Source organism: Monodelphis domestica, chromosome 1 (assembly GCF_027887165.1).
Source record: "Monodelphis domestica isolate mMonDom1 chromosome 1, mMonDom1.pri, whole genome shotgun sequence".
NCBI classification, from domain to species: domain Eukaryota; kingdom Metazoa; phylum Chordata; class Mammalia; order Didelphimorphia; family Didelphidae; genus Monodelphis; species Monodelphis domestica.
The window spans coordinates 147,842,683-147,864,174 of NC_077227.1; the positions used below are offsets into that span (position 1 = coordinate 147,842,683).

The 21,492-nt window shown below is 36.0% G+C and overlaps 1 protein-coding gene across 8 annotated transcripts in view; it reads right to left on the reverse strand.

Moving 5' to 3' along the window:
* OTUD7A (OTU deubiquitinase 7A) overlaps positions 1-21,492 on the reverse strand; it is a 431,998-nt gene that overhangs the window by 222,243 nt on the left and 188,263 nt on the right. The gene's annotated exons all lie outside the window — the stretch shown is intronic.

The following is a 21,492-nucleotide window of genomic DNA, read 5'->3' on the forward strand; positions in this document are numbered from 1 at the left end:
ACAAGGATTAAAAACATATTTCAGACTAAGTGAACACACATTCCATATTGAGAACTATTGAACATAACTCTTTTTTTTCTAGGACTACTTCATATAACCATTATTCCTGAAGGCAAGTTTTAGTAAATTAGGTATACCAGGAATATTAAGAGGTGCTAGGGTACAATGGAAAGTACTGTTGTTGGAGCCTGTAGACCAGCACCTCCCATAGAGCCTGGCATACAGGAAATGCTTAATAAAGGCTTGCTGATTAATTGGTTGAGTTCAGATCTTTGCTCTGTTACAGACAAGTAACATTGGGCAAATCACTATAATTTCCTGGTTTCCTCATCTGCAAAATGAGATGATTGTACTAGATAATCTCTAAGGTACTAGCTAGCTCTAAATTTATGCTTGTATTTATGTAAAAGAAAATGTTTCTTATACAGTGGGAACCCAGCAGGGCAAGAAGGCAAGAGAGGGAAAAGTAGCTAGAAGGAACAATTATCCTAAAATAAATGGGACTCTTTTTTAAGATAGGGGGAAGGGCAGTGGAGAATAAATGAGGATCTACTTCCCTGGTTAAATGGTTGGAACTGAAGTTTGCTTGGGTTCTCAGCAAATAATTCTGTTGCCTCTATGATAAAATACATATACTTCTTTTTGGCATTTAAAAGGTTTGACAGTCTGGTCCCATACAGATTATACATTACTCTCCATCTGGTCTCACTAAAATTATGTTCCCTATGTGGGACATCCCACCTTTGCCTCTACTCCTTTACAAATATTGTCTATTCCTTGAATTCATTTTCTTTTGAAATCTTGTAATTCCTAGTTTACTCTAAGGCTCTACTTAAAATACTATGTCCTAAACTATGTATGCTCCTCTACAACATCATGTATTTTGTTTTTACTTAATTAAGAATATACTGTTTTTATCCAAAGGAATGCAAGTTCTTTGAAGGTAAGAATATTGTTTTATTTTTGTATTTTATATCCCCAATTCCTGGCAATTCTGGGAACTTGCTGAATGTTAGAAAAAATAAATTTATAATGGCAGATTTCAGAAAGCTTTTTGACAAAGATGAGCTGGGGGATCAAGTGAAATAAAGCAACTAGTCAGTACCAGTTGAGTGATTATCATGGACAAGGCATTATAGGGGATATAAAGATGAATAAGGTCTAGTCTATGCCTTATAGGAGCTTCTTGTCTAGTTAGAGAATTGCATGAAAATGTAATTTTTCTGCAATTGAGAGTGTTCAATAAAGTTTTGATTCTGAAAAGTCACAAGTGTATTTAATAAAGATTGAACATTATGACCTGGGGTGCTTAAGTATGGGTTCATGGAAGGAGGTGGGACTTGATCTAAGCCTTAAAGAAAGAATAGGATTCAGGTAGACAGGGTGAAAAAAGATGGTTTGGTGTAAGTTGAAAAACAGTAGAAAGGAAGGAAAATATAGGGCATATCTGGGGTTCAGAGAGTAAACAAGTATGGTCAAAGAAGAGGATCTATATAAATGGGTATTAGGAGATAAGGTTTGAAAGGAAAATTGCACCAGATTATGAAAGGTTTTCCAGAATCAGGTATAAACTAAGATCTTCTCTTCTGATGCCAGCAATAGTCATTCTATAATATAATATAATAATATAATATAATATAATCAATACACAGAAGTGCTTTTGTTCTTAGAATGTCTTATTATTATGAATAAGTTAATATAAACAGGACCACCTTGAGATAGGTAAATATTCTCCCAATTGATAAGTATGAGAGATAAGAGGTAGAGAAGATCAATGACATTCTGTGGCCACATCATAAACCAGTCGGTATAGAGAAATTCCTGACCTTGCCTCTACATAGTATGGCATCTTCCTGTGTCACTAGCTCTTAATTACACAGAGCCTTGAATGGGATCTGTGGCAGAGCTATAAGTAGAAATATTTTCACCTGGGAAAAACAGCTGGGGAAGGGTGAGAGTGTAGAAAATAATCTAATGTGAAGCAAAAGGTGGCAGCACAAAGGATGTATATACTTGAATCAGGAAAGGAAGTGACTCATCACCCATGAGAGTCAGCAAGGAAGGTGGGCTGTAGGAGAGGACAGCCATGATGACTGGACCCTGGTAGTAGCAGTCTGAGTTGGGGCAATGACCACAAGACAACCACCAGGAGAAGGTACCTTCCTCCTGTGGGTGACCAGAAGCAATCCCCATCACTTTGCCCTAATTATTCCTAACCCACTCCACATTGGCAGCTAGGTCCATTAACCTAGAGAACCCTGAATTCTTTCTTATTAGCTATGAAGGGTTTGAGAATAAATGGTATATCAAAACAAAATTCATGGTGACTCTTCTTCTCAAGTCCCACTTTTAATGAAAATGCATGAAATCCAGGGATTTCATGCCAAGGTCATTAGGACAATGGTGAGATCCTGTCTTTCATCAAAACTGAACTACCCTGAATTGCACATTACTGGTGCAGAATAGGTGATGTAATACAAATGTTATAGTGATGCAGGAAGGAAAACAGGCAGGGAACTGACAACAGAATGATTAATTCCAAACACTGAGAAAGTATTGACTGAGATCATGGCAGTCCTTCCCTGAGGGTTGAGTCTATCGTAGCTTGCATAAGTAGCTGGCAGGCTATTAGGAATGTCAAAAACCATGTGTGAAGGATAGATGGAGTGCAACTAGGTCTCTTAGCTAAGGACTGTGGAAGGAAACAGGCAGGTGTGGGATATCACAGGTCATTATTACACAACATGCTGGCCATTTTGGTGGTAGCTGAGCAATGAGAGGCTGGATGACCACACAGAAAGACAAAACAGTCTTCCCCAGGGCCCTAATTATGCCTTAAATCATATTTACCTACTCCTGGACTTGATCAATTCCTAACAAGTCCTCAATCCACCATAAGAGAAAATCAGTGGAAAGAGCACTTGATGTAGAGACAGAAGATTAAAGGTTGAGGTCTTGGTGGCTCTACTTCTTATGCCAGCTATGTGACTTTGAACCACAACACTTAAACCCTAAGCTCTGGTTTCCTTATCTTTAAAAGGAAGAAAATAATAATAGCTCTACCATTTCTATTGAGCTTTTATGTTTATAAAGCTCTTTATTCAAGAGCAGTCCCCTGAGATAGACAGTTAGTCTCCACAGAAGTCTATTTGCCCATAGTCTGGAACCAGGATTTGAACTCCAGTCCTTTGCTGCCAAGTCTAGCTAGCCTATTTTCCACCACTCTACTTTATATCTATCTTGTTTACCCAATCAATAGGATTGGCAAATGCAGATTGAAACAAACCATTTTTCACTGTATTTCCATCATTTTTTCCTCATCTAAACAATGTATTTCTTTTTCACAATATGACAGAAGGAAATTTACATGATAGCACATGTATATCATTATCTGCTTTTTTGGGAAGGGAGAAAAGAAGGAAGAGATAAATATGAATCAAAATATCAGAAAATAATCAAAATGATTATTAAACATTTTATCTACATGTAATGGGGAAAATATGATAAAAAGAGAAAAAAGAAGTTTATATTTCAGTATGTTCAAAATAAAATAAAAGAGAAATTAATTTAAAGTAGAATTATGGTCAGACTCAAAAGAAATATATAAAATATATGTAGAGAACATATATGAAAGGGTTTTGAGAACCATAACATTTTACCTAAACATAGGGCAAAATCATGCCTCATTAGTACTGCGAAAGAGAACAGACATTTATCAAAGAAACTGCATTCTTTATAGAGGCCTCATCAAACTTATGTCTAGTGGACAAGAATTCTAGTTAGATTCTTGGGCTGCTTTGTGGGGAATGTATCTGGGCTCCAGGACACAGAGGCCACTGGCAGTCATTCACACTTGTTTTCCCTGTTTTTCTAGTTAATAAAGCACATAACATCAACATTCCTTTTATTGCTGAACCCCTTAGAATAGGCAAAGGGCAAGTCTTCACCTCCAAGAATTTTAGCTATAGCCAGTCTTAACACATGTAGTGATGTTTAAAGGACAGGGCACAGAGCCAACGAATAAGGAGAACTGGGTTTCTTGATTTGGCTCATCCATTCAGAAATTGTTAGAATTTGGGGAAATCTTTTCAGACTTCAGTTGTCGCATCAATAAAATGTTGGAGTGGGACTAAGTTTTTAATTCATCTCCAGTTCCATAAGATTCTAGAACTCTTGAGTGAGACAACATGGTCTGGCATGATGAAGACCTCAAGTTGGAGGCAGAATGCACCAGGAAAGACCATTGACTCTGGAGTCAGAGGACATGGGCTAGTTAAAAGCCTGATTCTGATACTTATCAAATGAGGCTGGACAATTCACTTAACCTCCCTGGAATCTGAGTTTCTTCATGATAATAGCTAAAATTTACAAAGCACCTTAAGGTTTGTAATGTAATTTAAATATATCAACTCATTTGATCTTCATAGCAAGCCAATGAGAAATATTTTCTTATTATCTCCATTTTATAGATGAGAAAACTGAGATCCAGAGAAATCACTTAACATACTCAGTTAGCAAGTATACTTAACTAGCATGCTAACTAGCTAGCAAGTAAATCTTTAATGCAAATTTTCTTGAATTCAAGTCTAGCACTTCATCCCTTACCCCACCTACCTGCCTCATCTGTAAAATAAGGGGCTTGGATGAGGTGGCTTCTGAGGTAGCTTCCAGTTGCAGAGCCATAATATAAATGAGATGTCAAACTTCAGCCCAAGATGGGGAGAGGAAGTATAATCACCAACTAATTCAGTACTCTTATGAATATTTGAAGTTAACTTGTTTTTAAAACCCTTACCCATTGTCTTAGAATTGATACTAAGTATTAGTTCCAAAGTGGAAGAGAAATAATGGCTAGGCAACTGGGGTTAAAGTAAATTGACCAGAATCACACAGCTAGAAGCATTTGAGGCCACATTTGAACCCAGAATCTCTAGTCTCTGTTTATTGAGCCAACTAGCTGCCCTGTGAAATTAACTTTTAACATTTGAAAGTCCCAAGCAGAATAGTCTGGTACCATCATTGCCAATTGAATCCCTTGAAGAATCTTACTTTGTAATACAGTAATATTTCCTTCATGAACACTTCTAAATAGCCATATTTTTAACAGTGTGTGAACTTCACTTTATGAAAGAGGAAGGTTTCATGAATTTCCATGGCTAACACCATTTCTAGTGGCCAATCTGGTGGATATCTCTGCTCTTATTATGCTGGGGATGGACAATAGTTTATTCCCTTAGTAGGGCTATAATGGAAGTCTTCTCAATTTAGTAAGACTGACAAGATAAGAGTTTGGGCTAGACTAATAGTCTTTGAGATCCAAGAACACTCCAGCAAATAAAAAATAGGCTACCATGTATAAGAAAATACAAAGATTCTAGAAAGGCTCTTTCATGATGCTACTAGGCTGATTTACTTTATACTTTTCTAATACTGCTTTAGATATTTTATTAGCCATATGATCCTAGGCAAATCACTTAACCTCTATGTGCCTCAGTATCTTCATCTATAAAATAGTTAACAATAGTGCCTACCCTACAGGGTTACTGTGAGGATCAAAACTAGATAACAAATGTACAGTGCTTGGCAGATCTTAAATTGATATATAAATGTTTACTTTGCTGCTATTTATTTAAATAGGAAAAAAGGAGGTCTTAAAGAATAAGATTTTAAAGGATAATGCCATTTAAGAACTATAAGAGGGAGAGCAAATACTACATTTAAAAAGGCCCCTGATTTGAATGATTGTCTGGAAATGGAATAATTAATCCTGATCATGTCATAGATGTGATTCTGGGTTCTTAGAGCCCAAGCTTTGGTTCAGCTGACCCCAAGCTCTGGATGATACTAACAAGTTAAAAAGGCTGCCAGTATAGACCTAGAGTTTGTCTTTTATTAAAAAAACCAGCCTTAAGGAGAAGAAAGGCTCATGACCAGGTCATTCAGAGGAGGAGATTGCTGACCTCCTAAAATTCAGATAAATGTCTACCAATTCATAGAAGGTTTATGATCTGGGCTAGTGGACAGAGTATGATGTGTTGGAAAGAGTGTTTTTAGTTAAAAAACAAACAAACAACAACCAGATTTAAATCTTCCTTCTGTAATTTGCTACCAATGTGACCTTGGTTAAGGTCAATGGTTAAATCACTTAACCTCTCTTTGCCTCTGTTTCATCAATTAAATAAGGGTATTGCACCACAGGAAATCTAATGTCCCTTTTGCTCTAAGTCTGATTATATACGGTATACTACACTAATGAAATAATGGTTTCTTGAAGAAATGAAATATAAGATGCCATTTTGGGAAGCACAGAAACCACAGTATCTTGGGGAAAGTCTGTTTTTTTGCTCAGATTCTCATCTCATTGTGTCAGGACAGTTGATGCTGCTATTTTCTTTCTACTCTATACAGAACAGCCACAGCCACACTAAAGAAACAAACTTCCAAGAAATCTTAGCTCAATTCTGAGAAAAGACTACAAATATTTAAAAAATATATTTTACAAAGGAAGCCACTGTATCAGGATTGTGCACTACAGTATGGAATATGTCAATGCTATCAGTTGCAAGATTTAATGTATAATACTAATTTTTTAAAACCAACAACATGTAATGTAAAGGGTCAGTAAGGATGGAGTAAAAATATGCCCTTCAAATCAGAACTTCTTCTAGGCAAAAATGCTAGAAAATTGCTATTGATTGAAAAACAAACTAGGGAACATGAAGCATGGACAAAGTCCATCAGCTAAAGAAAGGACTAATGGTTCATACTTGCTCCAGTCAAGGGAGGAACAATGGATTCTAAAACACAAATAGCCCCATATTAAGTTGTTTTATGTTTTGAAAGAAAAGAACTTGGCTGGATTATATTCAATAATGCTGGAAGCAACGTAATCCAAAAGGACAAAGGGAACATTTTATTATACTTCATCTGAGTTGCTGAATATAATGGTTCACGAACTTAAGTTTCCTTTGGCTTGGTAACAGGAATAGAAAGAAGGGGGTACAACATTACAAGTTGTTCATTCTGGAAGTTTCTGGGTATGTGTTATGTTAAAGTAAAGGGAAACTATTCAGAGGCTACTCCCTACTCTCTTCTACAGTGAAATGGAACAACATAGCACTTAGGAAAAAAAATATAAGCTAATAGTTAAGAGAGAGATAAAATGCTCATCTGGAGCATCCTCAAGGTCTGACTGAATTAGTAGAGACTAAGGGTGCAAAGGAAAATCAGTAAGATCACAAAATCCAACAGCTGCAGAGAAGACAGGCCAGAGATGGCTGCCTGGATGGAGTTTTTCATCTCCCTTGGAGTTTCTCCAAGGTGGAAATGGAAAGTGGGCTTGGGACAATCCTTTCTGAGTCCAAACTGAATCCCAAAGTCCCAGAGCCAAAGTGGAAAACAATCCACATATGCCACAATATGATAGAAAGATGAAAGACAGTAAAAGAAAGAAGCATTGTATGGTGCCTTAGAGGTCAGAAGGGTAAAATTCCTGATGAAGAAGTCTTCTGATAAACAAGGCAACTCAGGCATTCAAATTCATTGGTCTTCATTTTTCCTCTTATCTGGCTTTCAGAGCCATCTTGTAAATTTAACCTACCCAAACCCTTTATTATAATCAATCTGGTCCTCTTCCCATGCATATTTCTGTCTCTCATTCACACTAACAACTCTCTTATGTGAACTCTTCTGTAACATACTACAGAGTTTAGGATATAATTTATATTTTTCTATTGTTTTATGTATATTAGTCCTGCTTTTCTAGCTAGAATCTAAACTCTTTGAGAGTAGAGATTATGCCTTCTATGACTTCAAAGTACCTGGGATAGGGCTGAACACATAACAATCTTATTGGATACTTGTAACATTGATTCTTAGCTTTTTTTTGTCTGGTTTTAAGGCCTTGTTTTTTCTTGTTAGTTCTTTGGCACCAAGTTCTTTACCTTGTTTGTCTACCTCTACTCATCAACAAATATAATCTGAATTCATTAAGGAGGTTGGACTTGAAAGGTTCTGATCTTTTTTAGGATAATGCCAATGGTAGCTTACAAATAGTGAATCTAAAAATAGTATATGGTCATAATTGCCCAAGTTTATAGCAAAACAGGGGTCTGATTAAGTAGGACAGAGTACAAATAACTAAGTTCAGAGATGTTCCATAACTCCAAAATCAATTATTGGAAGGAAAGTCTCTCTTCTCAGGCAGCATCTGATTGATAAACAGCAGAAATATTACAAGAGACATATACAAAATGGATAAGGCCTTCCCCTTAGGTGAGTGTTATGTTTATCAATACTTTTTGAGTCTCCTTACTATGAATTTCAAAACAGGATATGAACAGAAGGGAAAAGGGATGACAAATCTAATCCTTCTTATACTTATTAGTAGCATCTGAGGTTAGGAGGAGAAATCAGGCTCTTTTTTCCTTTTTTAGGGAACTTCAATTCCTCCATTACTTTCAAGTGGTTTAAAACTATGCTCCAACAACCAAAGTACTTGCTTTCATAATTCTCTCCTCTGTTGCCAGTTGGATTCAGTCCTAGAAGCGGTCAGCTGTAGGTAAGCTTTTCTATTGGAGTTCGGAGAAGAGAAGCTTTGGGGGAAAAAAAGGAAATTAAGGGGCCAGAAAGAAATGGGACAATTAAATAAGAGAGGAGACAGAGGTCATGGGCTAGAGAATGCTCAGACAGTTTTCTGCAAAATGACAAGGGAGGCCATAGTACCAATGCTATTCTGCCCCAGTCAAGAGCAAGAAAAGTCACAAAACTAATGAATACATGGACCATCTGCCTAAAAGATGGCACCAACAGCAACTTACAAAGCTGGGGTTAATGCAATGGCATGAATTGCAAGTCATAGGCAACTTCCAAAGTCTCTGGTAAATAGATACCCTATAGCTATTTCCTCTCTTCAATTGTAATCTTTCTACTTTTTTCCCCATTATAGAACACCCAAATTAATCAACAGTCCTAGGTGGCAGATGGGGTAGGGGGTAGGGTCAAGGCCTGAGTGTAGGATCTTCTTTAAGGTTTCTCTGCCTCTAACTCAGCTTGTCCCAATAGATTAATTTTTCTTAAATTCTGCTTTATCAAGTCACTGTCCTGGTGAGAGGTGGTATTTACTTTCCTAGGACAAGCTAAGTAGAGAAGGCTTATTACTGGGAGATTCATCATCATTACCTGCTTCCAACTGCCATTTTTAGTCTCTCCTCCCACCTTCAGAAATCAATTCCCTATTGATGGTACAATTATTATTCTTTAAATTCCCCTGAATTCTATTTACATTTTAAAAAGTGTCCTCATATCCAGAAATGTTGGAAACCAATGAATAATACCACACAATCTCATGTTTTATCCAAATTTCTAGGTCTGTCTTGACCATCCAGTTTGTCCCACATGCACTGGCTGACTTCAAATGTGGTTCCTCATAAGCCTATCCCATGTGATGACTTAACTGGTAGTTAAACTTTATTTTCTCTCCTCACCATTCAATCTGTTAAAGAGTCAGAAAATTTCACATAAGTCCTATGGGTTTGGAACATAAAGACCCTTTTGAAAACTGTGATTATGTTGCCTAAAAAGGGAAATGTTTATGTTTCATCTATTTCAGAATTAAACATAAGATCCTTTACTAAAGTCCTCCAATACCTCATTGTGATGTATGGGAGAACTAATATCCTTTCCTTCCAAAAGCACCTCTCTAGAACTTCCTTTTTCTTGCCTCAAGTCTTTCCAAACTACAAACTATCCTCCACACAGTTCAAAATGTGATTTTCCAAAAGCATACCCATTTCACTATTACTTAGTATACTCTAGTAGCTTCCTCTACCTCCAGAATCAAATATAAATTTCCCTGTGTGGCATTTATAGCTTTTAAAAATCTAGCTCCTTCTTATCTGTCCAGTCCTTTTACAGATTAATCACCTTGCACAGTCCAGTTATACTGGTTTACTTACTTTTCCTCATAGCCCTTGGTCTCTGTTTTCAATATTTCTCCACATCTGTTCCTGCATATTTGGGATATTTTATCTCTTCATTTACCTCTTAGAATCCCTGATGTCTTTCAAAACTCAGCTCACCTCCTTCCTTCTGTAGGAAACTCCACTCCACCTCCAAAGCCCTAAGCTTATAATAATCATTTAATTAACTTGTATATACTAATTTACATACATGCCTGCTCATTGCCAATTTAGAATACAAGCACCTTGAAGGCAGGGATAGTTTTTGTGTTTTTGTTTTATCCACAGTGATAATAAGCACAAAATATGGCACATAGTGCTTAATATAACTGTTCAGTAAGTATAAGCCCTGGCAGTTCTTAAACTAAGCTGGAAAGTCTTCAAGTATGAAAGTGTCAGTTGGCTCTATATGTATCATCTGAGAATCAGAAAATCTTATCACCAAAAGGTTGGATAGTGTGTAATGATTTTTAAAGATGATCTACTAAGACATGGGGAGATTTATAATCTGTGCTTGTGAAGAGAGAACTACAACTAATAAAAAGCATGATTCCTTGAAGGATTAAAGTAAGGGAGGCAAGGTCTCTCAGAATTTCAAAAGAATTCCACTCAAATATCTCAAGGACCTATAAAAGAAGTGAAACTTGTCTCTTCTTTTTATTTTTTTTTCCTTCCCTTACCTGAATCAGTCTCTTTATGACAAAAAGCTGGTCTCAAGGAAAGATCTGAAACTCATTCATATTTTGCTATTCTCTTTCAATAATTGTCAGGTCTATCATATGTAACTTTTCTAAAATTCTTTCCCAGTCTTTAACTTCTTTATTTTATTTTTGAAAGATTTGTTGAGGACTCAAACAGGTACACCAAAGCCCCCTGCAATTGTAGTTTTACTGTCTCTTTCTTGCTATAATTCATTTATTTTTCTCTTTATGTATTTAGATACCATGCCATTTGATGTAGATATGTTAAGTATTGGATTTAATTCATTGTTACCTTTCAGAAAAAATTGAGTTTTCCCTGTTTATTCCTTTTAATTTTTAATTTTTGCTGTTGTCTAATCTGAAATCACAATGATTACCCCTGTTTTATAGTGTTCAGCTGAGGAATATTAGATTTTTATTCTTTATTGTAGTTTTATGTGAGAATTGATCTTTCAAGTATGCCTTTCTGTAAACAACAGTATTATTGGATTTTGATTCTAATGAAACATGCTGTTCTCTTTTGTTTTGTGGGAGAGTTGATACCACTGACATTGATAGTTAAGAGACAAATAATCAACCTAGAGAGTTTTACATTTTGAAAATAAATAAGAAGTCTTAAGAATTCAATTAAACAAGTATTTATTAAGCCCCTGTTACATATGAGGCACTGTACCAAAAGAAATGAAACTTCAATAGTAAAATTTTGGGTATCAGTGAGAAAAAAGGAGAGATTTTCAAGGCATAGGAGAGATATCTCAGTATCTGAAATGCCAACCTAAAGCAGTTGGTTCTAAAAAGACTACCCTCTATTGATCTTGGAAGAAAGGTGGATGAGACTCACACCTATTCTTAGAATTGTGGTCTTTTTCTTCCTATCATGAGAATTCAAATGGATTTTTGGACCAAATTTTGATAGCCAGAAGGTAATTCCTAAATTATTGTGTAAAGATGTCTTCTCAACTATCAGATAAAAAAGCTATGGACTCTAGGAAAAAGTATACTCTCCTACAGCAAAGATTCCTACATCAAAACACATGCCCTTCCTGCTAGATGTAGGTTTCCTGGGAGTTAAATCATTTGTACTTTATGCTGGAAATGTCTTTCACTTGCTTTCATGGGTGACACACCATTTACAAGGGTTTTGTCTAAGGACAGTTGATTATCCTGTTACAGAAAATGTTTTTTAGCAGCAGCTTCCTTTATTTCCACACTGAAATAGCTGATGTCCACTATAACTGGGACTGCTTGGACTAGCCTTAGAATTAAATAATCTATAAATTAATCCAGAAATAAGCATTTATTGAATTACTATTAGGTGCCTAATGAGAAAGTATATGGCAAGAACCTTTTAATTTAGTTAAGGATATATTACTAACCTTGTCTCCTCCTATCTTCCCGGCCTTTTTATATGTTATTCTGCTACCCCCCCCCCATACTTTGCAGTGCAGTGCTGCTCTTTCATGTTCCTTAATGGAGACATTCCAGATATTTTTACTTGTTGTCTCTCATTCCTAGAATTTTCCTCTTCCTCATCTCTACCTCTTGACTTTTTCCTTGAAACTGAAATTAAGTCTCATTTTCTATCACAATCTATACTATATAATACCAACCATTATTATTTCCCAAGGTGATCAAGGGAAGAATGAAAAAAACCTATATGTTCTGAAATATTTATAGATGCTCTTTTGGTGGCAGCAAAGAACTGGAAACTGAAGAGATGTCTATCAATTAGGAAATGGCTGAACGAGTTATGATACAAGATTATAATAGGATACTATTGTGCCATAAGAAATGATAAGCATGAAGATCACAAAAAATCTGTAAAGACATATAGGAAGTGATGCAAAGTAAAGTGAGCAGAACTAGGAGAACATTGTACACATTAACAACAAAAATGTATAATCAACTGTGAATGACTTAACTATTGTTAACAAGGCAAGCATCCGGGACAACTCCAATGGACTCATGACAAAAAAGGATATCCACCACCATAAAAGGAATTGGCAGAGTTAAAATGCATATTGAAATATACCATTCTTCACTTTATATACACCATGAATTTTTGTCTAGCATAAGCAACATGTGTCTTGTTTCACAACATGATGAACATAGAAGTATGTATTATATGACAATATATATAGAATCTATTATATTACCTTCTTTTTTGGAAAAAGAGAAAGAGTAGATGGGAGAGAAAAGGATGTGGTGTAGACTTTTGGACAAAGCTAATGTGAGAATTTGGTACTCATGTAAGTATATTTATTATGATTTATTACATACTTTAAAATGTGTATTATACTATTGTTATAATACATATTATACACATATATGTATATATAATAAATGGTAACTCAAAAAATTAGGGTAATAATAGCATTTATTTCACAGGGTTGTTGTAAGGATCCAGTGAGATAATGTGTGTAAAACACTTTGAAGACATTAAAGTGCTACATAAATGCTAGCTATCATTACTCTTTATGCAAAAATAAAAATCCATATTATAGCTTTTAAAGAATGGATTAAATTTCAACAGGACTATGCCATCTAAGAATTTTAAGAGAAAGTATGAATGTTCCAGAAAAAGATTTTCAATTTGAATATCAATTGTCCAAACTGGGTCATTTAATCTTGAATATGCCCTGGAAGTTACTCATGCTTCTTAAAGCCAAGCTTTGGTTCAGCTGATGCTAAGCTTTGGATGGCACCATTAAGTTGGAAAGGCTGCCAGTATGGCTTGGTCCAGACCCATTGGCTGAAGACCAAGTCTCAAGGAGAGTCTCATCACCAGGGGGTTATTCACAAGTGGATGATTTTTAAATGGAATTTCACATGTGGGCACATCCACATTTGAGATATGTATGTAGTAAGTCATTGAGAAGGTATATTTGATTATCAAATTATCGTTACTACATTAAGTACCAAAAAAGAATGCTTGATACATTTATAGGTCTCTTGCACTATCCCTTCAACTCCTCAGATGTAAAAAATCACATAGACTGGGAACCACTAGTATAGAAATAGAAGCATTGGACTTTGAGAAATTTTTACATCAAATCACAGCTCTAACTCTAACTAGCAAGTCTATTTTGGACAAGTCACTTTACATCTGTGGGTCTCAGTATCCTGTGTCCTTAAAAAAAAGGCATTGAACTAGAACTTCATTAGACCTGATATTCTGAGGTTCTATGAATAAATATAGCCAAGATGATAGTTCTAACACTACTCTGCATTCTGAGTCAGTTTTTCAGAATGAGGGTTAAAGTATAATGACGATGCATCTTCCCCATATATATTGTTAAAACATTTGAGAAAGCTAGCCAGTATTAATTGAGAAGATAGTCTATGGCTATAAAAACCACTGTGTGCCATACATTTGGATTTTTCAGTATCTAATAAGCCTTTTTTGATGTGGAAATGATATGGCTTCTGTTAGTACACTACACATGGTACCAATGTGGGCTTTGTGAATTCTAACTTTGTAATGACCCAAAGATTGTCTAACAGGAGAAATAACATATATGTTTGGTTCTAGACTACTTACTATAGGTTTTTTTTTAAATGCTCAAGAAATATTGGTGTTTGAAATACAGAAGAGAGACAGAGAGACAGACAAAGATAAAAGACAGACACAGAGATACAAACAGAGAAAAAGAGAGACAGAGAGAGGCGGGGGGGGGGGGGTAGGAGAGAGGCAGAGGGAGAGATGGAGAGAGAAAGGAAGGAGAGAAAAAATTTAGTTAATCACACAGTGGCTATCACAATAGTCAGTAACAATTGACCCAGAGGGGAAAATTTTTAAAAACTAATTAATAAGTTTCTAGGTGAATACAACAACAAATAGGGAGAACAGTTTAGGTCTGTACCTTGGAGTTTTCTTTGGAGAACTGAGGAGAAAGAATATTAAGACCAGAGGTTGAAAATGGGAGATTTTGGTGCAGCTTAAGTAGACTTGAGCACATATTAAGAGAAAACACTATGTTAGGTACTATGGATGGGAAAAGGATAATAATGATAATAGCTACAATGTAAGGTTTGCAACACACTGTATAAAGTTTATATCACTTCACTATTTTAACAATCCTGCAAAGTAGGGGCTATTTTTATTACCCTCAACTTACACATGAAGAAACGGAGGCCCAAAGATGTTAAGAGACTTGCCCAGGATCACATACATAGCTAGTATTAAAGGCAAAATTTGAACTTAGGCTTTCCTATCTCCAAGTCTATCATACTATCCCTATGCCATCTAGCTCCTTCCCTCAAGAAGCTTCCAACCTTGAAGTGTAAAAGGTATTCTTAAAAATGGTCCTAGAGCTTTGGTGAGAGGAAAGAACTTAAGGATCTACTTGAAGCCAAAAAAAGTAGATTAACTCTCTGACAAAGAAACTGAGGCACAGAGGGGAAGACACTGGCCTAAGGTCACATAACAGAAGAGTGCCAAAAGCAGAATCTGAACTCAGGCTGTTTGATTCCAAATCCAGCTCTACTTTGAATGATGCTTTAGATATAAGGATGGATTGAGGTCAAAATCATATATAGAGGGATTAGCTTTACACTTAGAAGAAGAAGAATTGTTCCTCTGAAAACTAGAAGGGAGGTGAGGAAAAAATCTATGTCCTGACCTGTAGAAACAGGGGTAGAGTGAGCTACTGGCATTTTTATAGTGCTTTACAGTTTAATAAGGTGAAAACTTAAAAAATATTATCACCATAAAAACCCTATGAAGTAGGCCAGGATGATATTATCCTCATTTTGTAGATAAAGAAACATAAACACGAGGGAAAGTGATTAGCCCAAAGTCACAAAGCTGGTAAGTGGTAGAGGTATAGTAGGAGCAGTTAGGTGGTACAATGGTTAAAGCACCAGGCCAGGACTCAGGAAACCTAAGTATAAGTCCAGTCTCAGATACTTATTAGCTATTTGATCCTGGCCAACTCACTTAACCCTGTTTGCCTCAGTTTCCTCATCTGTCAAAAGAGTTGAAGAAGGAAATAGCAAACTTCTTCTTTATCTTTGCCAGAAAATTCCAAATGGGGTCATGATTGAATAATAACAATAATAACAAAAGTATACCGGGCTATGGTTCTCTTACCATTACAAATCAGCAGATGCTCAACCAACTATCTTCTTAGTGAATTAGGTTACCTCCTGAAAATGAGTTAGAGTTAGAAACACTGGGAATGGGGACCTGAAGATGGGAGGTCTAGAATAATACCTGGGATTTATAAAAAGCTTTAAGGTTTGGAAAACATTTTACAATTATCACCTCATAACAATCATAGGAGCTAAGTGCTATTGTTATCCCCATTTTACAGATGGGAAAATTGAGGCAACCAGAGTTTAAAGTGACTTGCTCATGATCATACAACAAATAAAAATGTTTGAGGCCAGATCTGAACCAAGGTGTTCCTGATACTCAGTCTAGCATTCTATCCACTGCACCATTGAATTGTTTCTGTAAGATAGTGTGTGTGGTATTGGAAATGGGATTTCAGATGGAGAATCAATAATATACAAACTTCAGGAAATAGCAGTAGCTAAAGGGATAAAAGAGGAGTGAAAGTGTATTTGACCAAAATATATTTCAGCTGCTTAGCTTTTGATGTCTTTGACATAAAACTAGAGAAAAACAGATCATTTCCATTGCAAGGGAGAGAAAAAAGGGGGAGGAAAGAGAGGGGGAGAATTCTATATAACTTTGAACTGGAAAAGAAATTGGATGGCTTAATTTTAGTGATTTTAACTTTGAAATTATCCTGGGGAAGGTGAGAGTGGATAAGGTGAGAAAAAAAAGGCATTATTGTTTGAAAGAAGATTTTCTGACTCTTCTTGATTTAAATCAGTAGAACATCTATTAAGGAGACCTAACTCACAGGCTTCTTGACAGAAGCAATCTGGAAAAATTGAAGCTGACCATCAACCTTCCTGGGCCATGTTCATCTTTCAGGCAATTAAAATGATCCTTCAGAGCTTCAGGAAATATAAGGCTATTACCAGAAAAGTGTTTTCCAAGGAGGGAGAACATTTTTAGCATTGCAATTTCTTTCCTCTGCTTTATGGACAAACAAAACCTCCTATCCTTTCTTCGCCCACCCAGCTTAAAGAGAAACAACAAAACACATCATCTCTTCTCTTGTATCTCTCCCTTTCCCCACATACCTGCATACATTGGAAAAACCTCTCACAACTTTGCCAGATTCACAGGCAACTTCATCCTTGACACATTCCTCTGACATATGGCTCTACACCCACAGGTTCTCAGCTAGAACAATTTCACTGTGACAATGGAGGTCCCAAAATATAAAGGATAGCTACAACCTTCTGTAAAGGCCTGACTGGCTCGCTCTATACTCCCACAGTTCTCTAGCTCAACCACCTGGCCCTGTTTAAGTGGGTCTCCATATACTGTATACCTCTCTTTCTCTTCTTCCCTCTTACCCCTCCAACACACAAAAGTACACACACTAGCACAGATGCCCCAGAATGAAGAAAAACTAGCATTTAATATAGAGCTTTAAGATTTACAAAACATTTTTCAGATATCTTCTTTATCTCCACAACAACCTTTGGAGGTGGGAGCTAGCATTATTCCCATTTTTATAGATGAGGAAACTGAGGCAGACAGAGCTTAACTGACTTGCTCTGGCTCACATAGCTAGTACCCTCACTCTCTTGCCATTTAGTTCCCCTTTAACCATGGCTCACTCAGCCTCCCAAATGCATATCATGTGAACCACCCTGACTTGAATCTAGAAAACTAGAAAACTATTTGAATCCTAGCTGGTAACAGTAGTGTACCCTAATATATTTATAAATATGAGGTCAAATTTGAACTCAGGTCTTCCTGACTGCAGATCCAGGGCTCTATCCCCTGTACTACCTATATTACTAGCTAAAATAAATCTACTTGGATTTTGACTATTACTAGGATCAGTTCAATAGCTGACATTTCTTTTAAAAAAACTATTGATAGCTTATGTTTGTACATCACCTTCATTTCTGAATATAGCTGTACCACTTTATCTACCCAGGAAGCCATCTGTTATAACAAAGAATAAAAAAGAAATTGGGGGAGGTAGTTTAGCACTCATCACTGGGGGAAGTAGCTCAGCACTCATCAACCAACACATCAACTGAGTCTGACAAAAAAAAAATGTTCCACACTTAGTCCTCCGCTGCAAAGAAGAGAGGGAAGCTATCTCTATGGGGATTTAACATATGTAATATACACATATATCATTAGATCCTTATAATTTTGCAAAGCATATATCTGTGTACTCATATAATATCTCCATCTATATATCTCTCATTTGATCCTTGTAACAATCCTTTGGGGTAGGCACTGTTATCATGCACAGTTTACAAATGAGGAGACCAAGATGCAGAGCAGTTGAAGACCCAGTTAATAAGATTCAGATATGGAATGCCTGGTCCTCCTAACTCCCAAGTTCAGCAGACCACCATCACTTCGTAACTTCTCTAACATTTGTACAATATTTTCCTTAAAACAGCCCACTGGAAGACTTTCCTACACCGATGCATGGTGATGTGAACAGAACCAAGAGAACAATTTGTACAAGGAAAGAATCAGGAGCTCTGATCAGAGTTAATGTCCAACCAGATTTATGAAGGGACTGATGGTGAAACATGCCATCTACTTCCTGACAGAGATGAAAAACTCAGAGTAAAGAATAAGACATACATTCACACACACACAGAAACATCTCATCTGTGGGTCTATATGCACACATCTATACACACTTATACACAAAATGCATATATCAAATTTGTTATTCAATCATGTTCAATTTTTCATGACTCTGGGGACCATATTGGACAAAGGGTTTCTTGGCAAAGATTCTTGAGTGGTTTGCCATTTCCTTCTTCAGTGGATTAAGGAAAGCAAAAGTTAAGTGACTTGCCCAGAGTCATAGAGCTAGTAATTGTCTGAGATCACATTTGCACTCTTTTCTTCCTAACTCTGAGCCCAGAGCTCTATCCACTGAGCAACTTTCTCCACTGTGCCTTCATTAATTATGTAGATATATTTATATATGTATGCACACAAACACACATTATTTTAGACATGCTCAATGCTGAAATTTATTTTGCTTGATGATAATGTTTATCATAGGGGTCTTGCTTTTCTTTCATTTACAAGTAGGAGAGATGAGGAATAAAAGGCAGAAAAATAAAATTTAATTTAAAAAAAAAAACAGCCCAGTGAGGTAAGCATCATAAGTGTTATTCTCTCCATTTTACCATTGGGACACTTAGAATCTTCACAGACTTTAGTATTACTCCTGGGAGCTAGGGAGCCCTAGTTCATTGAGTAGCTCATTGATTCAGCATCAAGTCAGATCTGGTTCTCATCTTGGTACTTTGCCAACTGAATTCTCTGCCATGTTCTCCCAATGGATTTTTTTCTTTACATAGTACCCTAGGTCTTTCACTAGATGGTTCCTCATTAAAGGAAAATATCTTTAAGCTTTAATAGTTTAAAAATTTTTGGGACACCCTGACTACTACTGATTCAGCCTTGTCAGTGCTAATAACTTGATTCAAGTCTACTTGTGGGAACATCTTAGAATTAGAAATCTCTCTAGCCTCAGCAGGTAACAGCAGCTCCCATTTATATAGTATTCACCTGTTTATAGACTATCTACTCACACAGTTACAAAGCATCCAAGCCAAGAGTAGAACACACATTTTAATTTCAAGGCCAATGCTCTTTCCCTCTGAGCATCCCTTATCAAGAGTTGGGGATGCAAAAACCAACAGGGCCCCAAGATACTCTTGGATTGACAGTTATTTTTTTCTTTTTCATCACCTTCAATTTCTAGTATATTTTCTCCTCTTCATCAACAATTCCAAATTCCTTATAATATACAAAAAAAATTAAAATAACTCAGCAAAACTATCCAACTATCAACTAATTCCAACATTATTTGTAGAATCGCACTATCACTATCCCCCACCTCCACAAAGAAAGAATGGAGGTGCATTCTCACATCTCCTGGTCTGGAGTTAAGCTGGTCATGATAGTTAATCAATGTTTGGTTTTTATTTTATTTTGTTCTTTCATATTTGACATTTCACAAAATAATTTTGTGCAGTTTACATTTTAAAAAATAATTTTTCATAGTACATTTTTGGTTCTCTTTCCTTATGTAGCAGTTTACATAAGGCTTCCATGCTTCTCTGTAGTCTTCATAGCCATCTCTAGTTGATGGAAAATAAAACTGAATTCTGTTCAAGAACCACAATTTATTTAGCTATTTCCCAATCAATGGGTATTGATTTGGTTTCCAATTCTTTCTACCAAGGAGTGCTTCTATCAAAATTCGTAATAGACACAGTTCCTTTGTCTACTCTGAATTTTTGTGAGGAAAAAAAAAAGATTTACAGAGAATTATCACAGATCTCTGAAGATCCATAAAACAAAATTTTAGATAATTTTATCCCATCTAAAACTTTAACTTGCAGAAGGCAAGATACTTTCTGAGAATTTGCTATTTACCTTGTTAGTGCTTCTTTACTGAAGTTGTTCTAGAAAGTACAAAAGGAAATAGAGGCTAAGCTAGAATAAAACCAAAAGAAATATGTCTTTCTCCTTTTCTCAAGCTCTATTTGCTCTTCAGAAGCACAGATAGGGTCCAAAAAAGTAATATAGCATTTAGCATGTATATGTATAACAATGTATGCAAAATGATTTATAAATCTTAAGGTGCTGAGTTGGCTATTATTATTATCATTATTGATATTGACAATTTATTTTTTTGTTTCTAGAAGAAACTTGAGTCATTAAAAGCATTGAATTGTCTGCTCTCCTCATCCTATGTAATTCTGACCCCTGCTCACTGTCTATAGAAGATATATATATATATAATGACAGACAACCTTTATAGTTTCTTCATTTAACTGTATATCATGGATGATAGGTAACAAACATTCTTTATCCATTTGTTTTCTTTTTTCCTCTAGTAAAACTAAATGAGAAAATACAACAATTTCTAAACAACTAAAGTTGTAGGTCATCCAAAGAAGAATGGAGAGAGACATGGTGGATGTTAGGCTTTGATAACACAGTTGAGATTATTTTAGACAGTGGAAACTTGAAAAAGCTTAGATATTTCTATGTCAAACTTCATGACTTTTTTCCCTATATCTTTGCTATTAACACTCTTTCACATTCTAAAGACTTCAAAAATTGAAAGAAATCAAGCATGTTATTCTACCTATAAGGACCACATGCAACAAATGCAGCTTCATTCTTCAAAGGAGTCTTAAATTCAGATCTTCTTTATCAAGTCTCTAAAGAGAATTGGCATGAAATAGGATGTGTCTGAACAAAAAATGTGTAGCTTAAGAAAGTAGGCCAATCATGTATAAAAAATGAGGAGACTGGGGCAGCTATGTGGTTTAGCAGATAGACTGCAGGCTTAGAGATAAGAGGTCCTGGGTTCAAATCTGGAATCAGATGGTTCCTAGCTGTATGACCCTGGGCAAGTCACTTAACCCCAATTGACTAGCCCTTGCCATTTTTCTATCAGGCAAGGAACCAATATTTAGTATTGATTCTAAGATGGAATGTAAAGAGTTTTTTAAATGGGGGGGGGGGGGTGATTGGTAGACATTTCACTGATATCTACTTAATGCCAAGAGATCTAATGGAAGACCCTCAGAATGCTAGGTTTATGGGAGGATACTAACAAGAGTTGCACAAGATAAGAGGGTCTGAATGGATTAAAATGTCTACCACTGGAAAAATCACCTGTGTTGACTGGGCCATACATCTATTGACGCATGAGAATTGGGTTTAGCAGTAAAAA